This window comes from Dendrobates tinctorius, unplaced genomic scaffold (genome assembly GCF_039654945.1).
Source record: "Dendrobates tinctorius isolate UK_male_01 unplaced genomic scaffold, ASM3965494v1 ptg000446l, whole genome shotgun sequence".
Classification (NCBI taxonomy): Eukaryota; Metazoa; Chordata; class Amphibia; order Anura; family Dendrobatidae; genus Dendrobates; species Dendrobates tinctorius.
Window position 1 is genome coordinate 2,287,514 of NW_027362108.1, and position 8,121 is coordinate 2,295,634.

Sequence of the window (8,121 nt, forward strand, 5' to 3'; positions counted from 1 at the left end):
AGCCGTGTGCATTCCTCAAAACACTGAAGGACTTTACAGAGGTCTTTTAGCTTCGACCACTGCACACCTGTCAACTCCATGTCTGCTCTCAAAGTGCCTGGCCGTGTATCCTCCCACAAATGCATTATGGCCTGCCTCTGCTCGCACAGCCGCTCAACCATGTGCAGGGTGGAGTTCCACCTTGTTGCAATGTCGATAATGAGGCGGTGGTTGGGAAGGTGGAGCAATCACTGCAGCTTCTGCATACGAATGGAGTGTACAGGCGACCGGCGGATGTGCGCGCACAGTCTTCGCACCTTCTGGAGCAGGGCTGTTAACTCCGGATAATTATTGAGGAAGCACTGCACCACCAGGTTCAAGGTGTGAGCCAAGCAAGGTATGTGGCTGAGTATTGAAAGGGCTATGGCTGCCACAAAATTACGGCCGTATCACTAACTACCTTGCCTGCCTCAAGATGTACACTGCCCAGCCATGATTCAGTTTGTCGCTGGAAGTACTCGGCGAGCACCTCGGCGGTGTGTCTGTCGCCCAAACACATCATCTGTAACACAGCCTGCTGACGCTTTCCACTAGCTGCTCGATAGGGGGACACCTCGTGTGCAACAGTGGCAGCTGCAGATGGAGTGCTCGTACGACTGCGCTTTGTGGACGAGCTTTCGCATCTGGAGGAGGAGGAGGAGGATCGAACGCCTACAGCCAACTGTTTCCTATACCGTGGGCTAGGCAGCACTGTCCCACCACCGCTGTCCCCTGTGGACCCTGCATCCACCACATTAACCCAGTGCGCAGTGATGGACACGTAACGGCCCTGGCCATGCCGACTGGACCATGCATCAGTTGTGAGGTGCACCTTGCCACTCACTGACTGCTTGAGTGCATGGACAATGCGGTCTTTCACATGATGGTGGAGGGCTGGGATGGCTTTGCGAGAGAAGAAGTGGTGACTGGGTAGGTCATAGCGTGGTACTGCATAGGCCATGAGTTCGCGGAAAGCTGCGCTTTCCACCAACCGATAGGGCATCATCTCAAATGAGATTAGTTTGGCAATGTGGGCGTTCAAACCCAGTGTACGCGGATGAGAGACTGAGTACTTTCTTGACCTACTCATAGTGTCTGGGAGGGTGAGCTGGACTTGAGAGCTGCATATGGTGGAAGTAGCAGTGGACAGGGCGGACTGAGAGAGGGTTGATGATGGTGATGGAGTTGGTGTTCTTTCTGATGGCCTAGATTCAGTCTTTCGTTGATATAACAGTGGGATTCCCTGACTGCTGTGGCCTTGGAACAACACCTCAACATTTGCTGCTGTGCTAACCGGTGGGCTTACAGTGGGGGAAACAATGTAGCATTGCTGACTACCTTCTTTGTGATCAGTTGCACATGTGGTACTTGAGGTTTGGTGTTGTGTCCACGCTTGCAAGTGCATGGTGGTTGAATGTCTAAGCATGCAACTGGTATTCAAATTTTTTAGATTTTTCACTCGGCTAAAGGTCTTTGCGCACTTCTTACAGATAACCTTGGCCTGATCATGAGGATTTTGTTCAAAAAAGTGCCACACTGCACTCTTCCTACTTTGGCAGACATTTTGCGGCCTAGCACGCTGTGATATTTTGACCCTCTGGACAAGCTGTCCAGCAACTCTTTTGATTTTTGGAACCTGTCTTTGGAGTGCTCCGTGCCTGCCAGATAACAGCTGTTGCGATGTCGATGTCTGCTGTGGATGCTCCTCATCTGAGCTATTGGAAGCAGCACCCTCTTCCCCCAATGGATGCCAATCTGGGTCAGCAACTGGATCATCCATCACCTCCTCTTCAATGTCATGTGCACCTTCCTCTGTGTCACCGTGTATGGTGGTATAGTGTGCGGGAAGGGGCACCTGAGTCTCATCAGGGTCAGAATCTGGCTCTGTACACTGCGAGGACAATGTAGTGCTCTGAGTGAATGTACCAGCAGAATCATCTATCAGTGGCTGTGCATCAGGGCACTCGATGTCAGATTCATCTTGGCCTGGGTAATTCACCATTTCACTTGATAATCCAGGCATGGTATGTGAAAACAGCTCCATGGAGTAATCAGTAGTATGGCCTGCGTCATCCTTCAATCTTGGTTGGGGTGAAGGACACAAGGAAATTTGTGGTTCATGAACATGAGCCTCCAATGACGACTCAGTGCTTTTATTTTTTACAACTTCAGAAGAGGAGGCGATAGAGCTGGAGGCTGAGTCAGCAATGTAAGCCAAAACTTTTTCCTGAAGCTCTGGCTTTAAAATCGGTTTACCAACTCCTAGAAAAGTAAGCCTTCGAGGCCTTGTGGAGCCAGATGATGACACAGGCTCAACACCTCCTGCATTCGGTCCTATTTTGCTTTTGCCACTACCATCAGATCCACCACCAACACCATCATTACCAGCTGCCAATCCCCGCCCAATTCCACAGCCTCTTCCACCAGCCTTCCTCATTTTTGGTAGAAATGTAGACAAAATCCAACAAACTATATAGTAATGTAAAACAAGGTACAAGGTGTCTATAGGACAGGGGAGATTTTGAATTTCTGCACACATTTGTGGACACTGTACACTTTTGGATTGCGTGAGGCCCACTGAATATCACAGCGCTATGTCACAGGCAGAAATTGGCTAGTGTATCACAAACTACAAGGTGTATATAGAATTGGGCAGAATAGGAATCTCCCTAGAGTCTGTAAGAACGGAACAAGTCCTCCACTTATCCTTCCAGAGTGACACACAGATAGCTTCACTGTGGCCGTGATAACAGCCGTTACACGGTACTGAGAGGAGCGTGCACATACATGGCTGTCCGGTGTACGTAAAATTGTCAAGGTCCGTGTTTTTTAAGTATACGGACTGACACACGCTGTCTCTCTATAGTTCTGAATGTGATCACACAGCAAATATATTTAACTGTTTGAAAGCTAGACAAAACTAGAAGGTGCAGGTCTGTAAGAATGGAACATGTCCTCGACTTATTCTTACAGAGTGACACACAGCTTCACTGTGGCCGTGATAACAGCCGTTACACGGTACTGAGAGGAGCGTGCACGTACACGGCTGTCCGGTGTACGTAAAATTGTCAAACTCAGTGTTTTTTAAGTATACGGACTGACACACGCTGTCTCTCTATAGTTTTGAATGTGATCAAACAGCAAATATATTTAACTGTTTGAAAGCTAGACAAAACTAGAAGGTGCAGGTCTGTAAGAACGGAACATGTCCTCGACTTATTCTTACAGAGTGACACACAGATAGCTTCACTGTGGCTGTGATAACAGCCGTTACACGGTACTGTGTGAGGAGTGTGCACCGCTGTATGGTGTGAAAAAATGCACGCTCAGTACCTCAGCAGGACAAAAAAAAAATTGGGATTGCTTTTAAAAAAGCAGTTTGCAGAGCAGTGGGTAAACAGCAATGCAGCCGTCAGGAAGCCTTAGAAGGCAGCCTAACAACCAACACCGCTGATCCAGCAAAATATAGCCTCCCCTTGCACTGCACACACAGTGACTGGTGTGTTGTACAGGCAAAATCGCTAGCAGCAGAAGCAGTTTTTGGTGTCTTCTTCCCTGCCTAACGCTCTCCCTACAGAATCAGCAGCAGCTCTCCCTATTCTGAGATCAGCATGAGGAACATGGCGGTCGGCGTGCACGCCCTTTTATACCCCCTGTGACGCCCACCAAAGCAAGCCAATCACTTGCATGCCCTTCTGAAAGATGGTGGTGACCCCTGCCTATGTCATCACGTTGCCCACAGTGTCCGTGGATCCTGATTGGCTGAAAAAGAGCGCAAAACAAACTTTTGAAACGCGACTTTGGCGCGTAAGTCGCCGACCTCGTGGCCGACCTCATCCTAGGGTCGGGTTTCGTTTCATGAAACCCGACTTTGCCAAAAGTCGGCGACTTTTGAAATTTTTCGATCCGTTTCGCTCAACTCTAATTTTGGCTTTCCATCATTTTTTCATGCTGGATCCGTTTTTTTTTCTCATAGACTTGTATTAGTGACAGATTGTGATGGATGGCCACACGTTTCATCTGTCGTCCAACGGATCCGTCAGAAAATCTCTGTCCGTCGGCCAGAGACAACGGACAGATGAACATTTTTTGTGTACGTCGAAAAGTCGGATAGCGACGGATTCCATCTTTTAAAACTGAGCATGCCCGGAATCATTTTTCTTCCTTTATTTTAACCCCTGCGGCTGCTTTTTCTATTCTGGCACAAAATCCTTCTCTCTCTCTCTCGCTCCAGAATTCTGTTTCTTTAATTCCTACAGCAAGGCTGCTACAACGGATCAGTCATAAAAACAGATCCAGTGCATCAGTTTTTTGCAATATACGCAGGATCCGTCCACTTGACGGATCTGAACACTTTGACGGATTGTGACTGATTGCAAAAGACTGGAGTGTGAAAGGGGCCTTAAGAAGCGAGATGTGGATGAGAAAAGGCGGTGGATCCGTTGCCAACCGTCAATTGACGGAATCTGCCATCGGATCCTCCTTTTTATACTGAGCATGCCCGAATGAATGTCCTTTCATGATATTTAACCCCAAATCCCATTCTGTGGCAGCCAAATCTCTCTCTCTCTCGTGAAACAGGCCTTACTTTAAATTTCATGCACTAGCGTCTAAAGCGGATCCGTACAAAAAACGGATCCAGTTGCATCCGTTTGCCACAAAACGGAAACGGATCTGTTTTTGCACACTGGCGGATTTTGACTAACGCCAGAAAACTGAAGTGTGAAACAGGCCTAAGAGAAAGAAAAGACTCAATCAGAGAAGAGGTCACCTATAAGGTACCAGGATGTACATTTTTAGCTATTGGTACTGACTGCGTCTCATCAGTACTATGGTTCCTGTATAGTCCACAGTCTGATAAAGACTGATAACTCCCAGCATCTCCTTACCATTGTTAAGGAGATACAAATGTATATGGGCCTGACTTAGAAGGATTCAGATCATCAGTTATTAATCACATGATGTCATAGATAGAGTTGAGCGATACCATCCGATACTTCAAAGTATCGTATCGGATGGTATCGGCCGATCTTTAAAAAAAGTATCGGTATCGCCGATTCCGATACCGGAAGTCCCATTCAAGTCTATGGGACTTCCGGTATCGGAATAAGAAAAACCCTTTCCTGCCCTTGTACAGCCTCTCTGGGGTCTGTATGGGCCTTTCGGGGGGCTGTGCCGGCCTGCCAGGGGGTCTGTGCAGGCTCCGGTGGTCTGTGCCGGCCTGCCGGTGGTCTGTGCAGGCTCCGGGGGGCTGTGCCGGCCTGCCGGGGGGCTGTGCCGGCCTGCCGGGGGGCTGTGCCGGCCTGCCAGGGGGTCTGTGCAGGCTCCGGTGGTCTGTGCCGGCCTGCCGGTGGTCTGTGCAGGCTCCGGGGGGCTGTGCCGGCCTGCCGGGGGGCTGTGCCGGCCTGCCGGGGGGCTGTGCCGGCCTGCCGGTGGTCTGTGCAGGCTCCGGGGGTCTGTGCAGGCATCGTCCGATGGGACTACAAGTCCCATCTGGCGATGCCTGCTACCATGACAGTGATTGACACATTAGCCAATGATGGGACAGTAGTAGTCCCATCATCCGGCTAATGTGTTAAATGTAAAAAAAAAAAAAAAAAATACATGCTACATTCATACTACATGCTACATTCATACTACATACTACATACATGCTACATTCATACTACATGCAACATACATACTACATATATACTACATGCATGCTACATATATACTACATGCATGCTACATACATACTACATGATACATACTACATATATACTACATGCATGCTACATACATACTACATATATACTACATGCATGCTACATACATACTACATGCTACATGCATGCTACATACATACTACATGCTACATGCATGCTACATACATACTACATACATGCTACATATATACTACATACATACTACATATATACTACATGCATGCTACATATATACTACATGCATGCTACATACATACTACATATATACTACATGCATGCTACATACATACTACATGATACATACTACATATATACTACATGCATGCTACATATATACTACATGCATGCTACATACATACTACATGATACATACTACATATATACTACATGCATGCTACATACATACTACATGCATGCTACATACATACTACATGCTACATGCATGCTACATACATACTACATGCTACATGCATGCTACATACATACTACATACATGCTACATATATACTACATACATACTACATATATACTACATGCATGCTACATATATACTACATGCATGCTACATACATACTACATATATACTACATGCATGCTACATACATACTACATGCTACATGCATGCTACATATATACTACATACATGCTACATATATACTACATACATACTACATATATACTACATGCATGCTACATACATACTACATATATACTACATGCATGCTACATACATACTACATGCTACATGCATGCTACATACATACTACATACATGCTACATATATACTACATACATACTACATATATACTACATACATACCACATACATACTACATGCATGCTACATATATACTACATGCATGCTACATACATACTACATATATACTACATGCATGCTACATACATACTACATGCTACATGCATGCTACATACATACTACATGCTACATACATACCACATATATACTACATACATACAATACATACATAGACATACAGTACATATAACATAGAGTAACATACTTACCAATACTTGTCACATTGTTCCCCGAAGCCATTGTCGTCTACGGAATAAATATTAACATAACAAACCACAAAAATACTCACCCACGATCTGAAGCAGTCCACGAGTGTGTCCCACGACGATCTTGGGTAGAGAACTGCAGCATCAGCTGATGCTGCCGTTCTCTACGGGCTGCAGGAATCCAATGACGGAAGGTAGGTATCCTTCCGCACTGTATTCCTCCGCCACTTAAAAAAAAAAAAGTCCCTAGTCTCACTTTATGCCATTGCTGCGTGGGAAATTCCCACACAGCAATGGCATAAAGTGAGACTAGGGACTTTTTTTTTTTTAAGTGGCGGAGGAATACAGTGCGGAAGGATACCTACCTTCCGTCATTGGATTCCTGCAGCCCGTAGAGAACGGCAGCATCATCTGATGCTGCAGTTCTCTACCCAAGATCGTCGTGGGACACACTCGTGGACTGCTTCGGATCGTGGGTGAGTATTTTTGTGGTTTGTTATGTTAATATTTATTCCGGAAAGACAATGGCTTCGGGGAACAATGTGACAAGTATTGGTAAGTATGTTACTCTGTTATATGTACTGTATGTCTATGTATGTATTGTATGAATGTATTGTATGTATGTAGTATATATGTGGTATGTATGTAGCATGTAGTATGTATGTAGTATGTATGTAGCATGCATGTAGCATGTAGTATGTATGTAGCATGCATGTAGTATATATGTAGTATGTATGTAGCATGCATGTAGTATATATGTAGCATGTATGTAGTATGTATGTGGTATGTATGTAGCATGTAGTATATATGTAGCATGCATGTAGTATATATGTAGTATGTATGTAGTATGTATGTAGCATGTATGTAGTATATATGTAGTATGTATGTAGTATATATGTAGCATGTATGTAGTATATATGTAGTATGTATGTAGTATATATGTAGCATGCATGTAGTATATATGTAGTATGTATGTAGTATATATGTAGCATGCATGTAGTATATATGTAGCATGCATGTAGTATGTATGTGGTATGTATGTAGCATGTAGTATATATGTAGCATGCATGTAGTATGTATGTAGCATGCATGTAGTATGTATGTAGTATGTATGTAGTATGTATGTAGCATGCAGTATGTATGTAGTATGTATGTAGTATGTATGTAGTATGTATGTAGTATGTATGTAGTATATATGTAGTATGTATGTAGCATGTAGTATGTATGTAGTATTTTTTTTTTTTTTTTTTTTTTAACATTTAACACATTAGCCGGATGATGGGACTACTACTGTCCCATCATTGGCTAATGTGTCAATCACTGTCATGGTAGCAGGCATCGCCCGATGGGACTTGTAGTCCCATCGGACGATG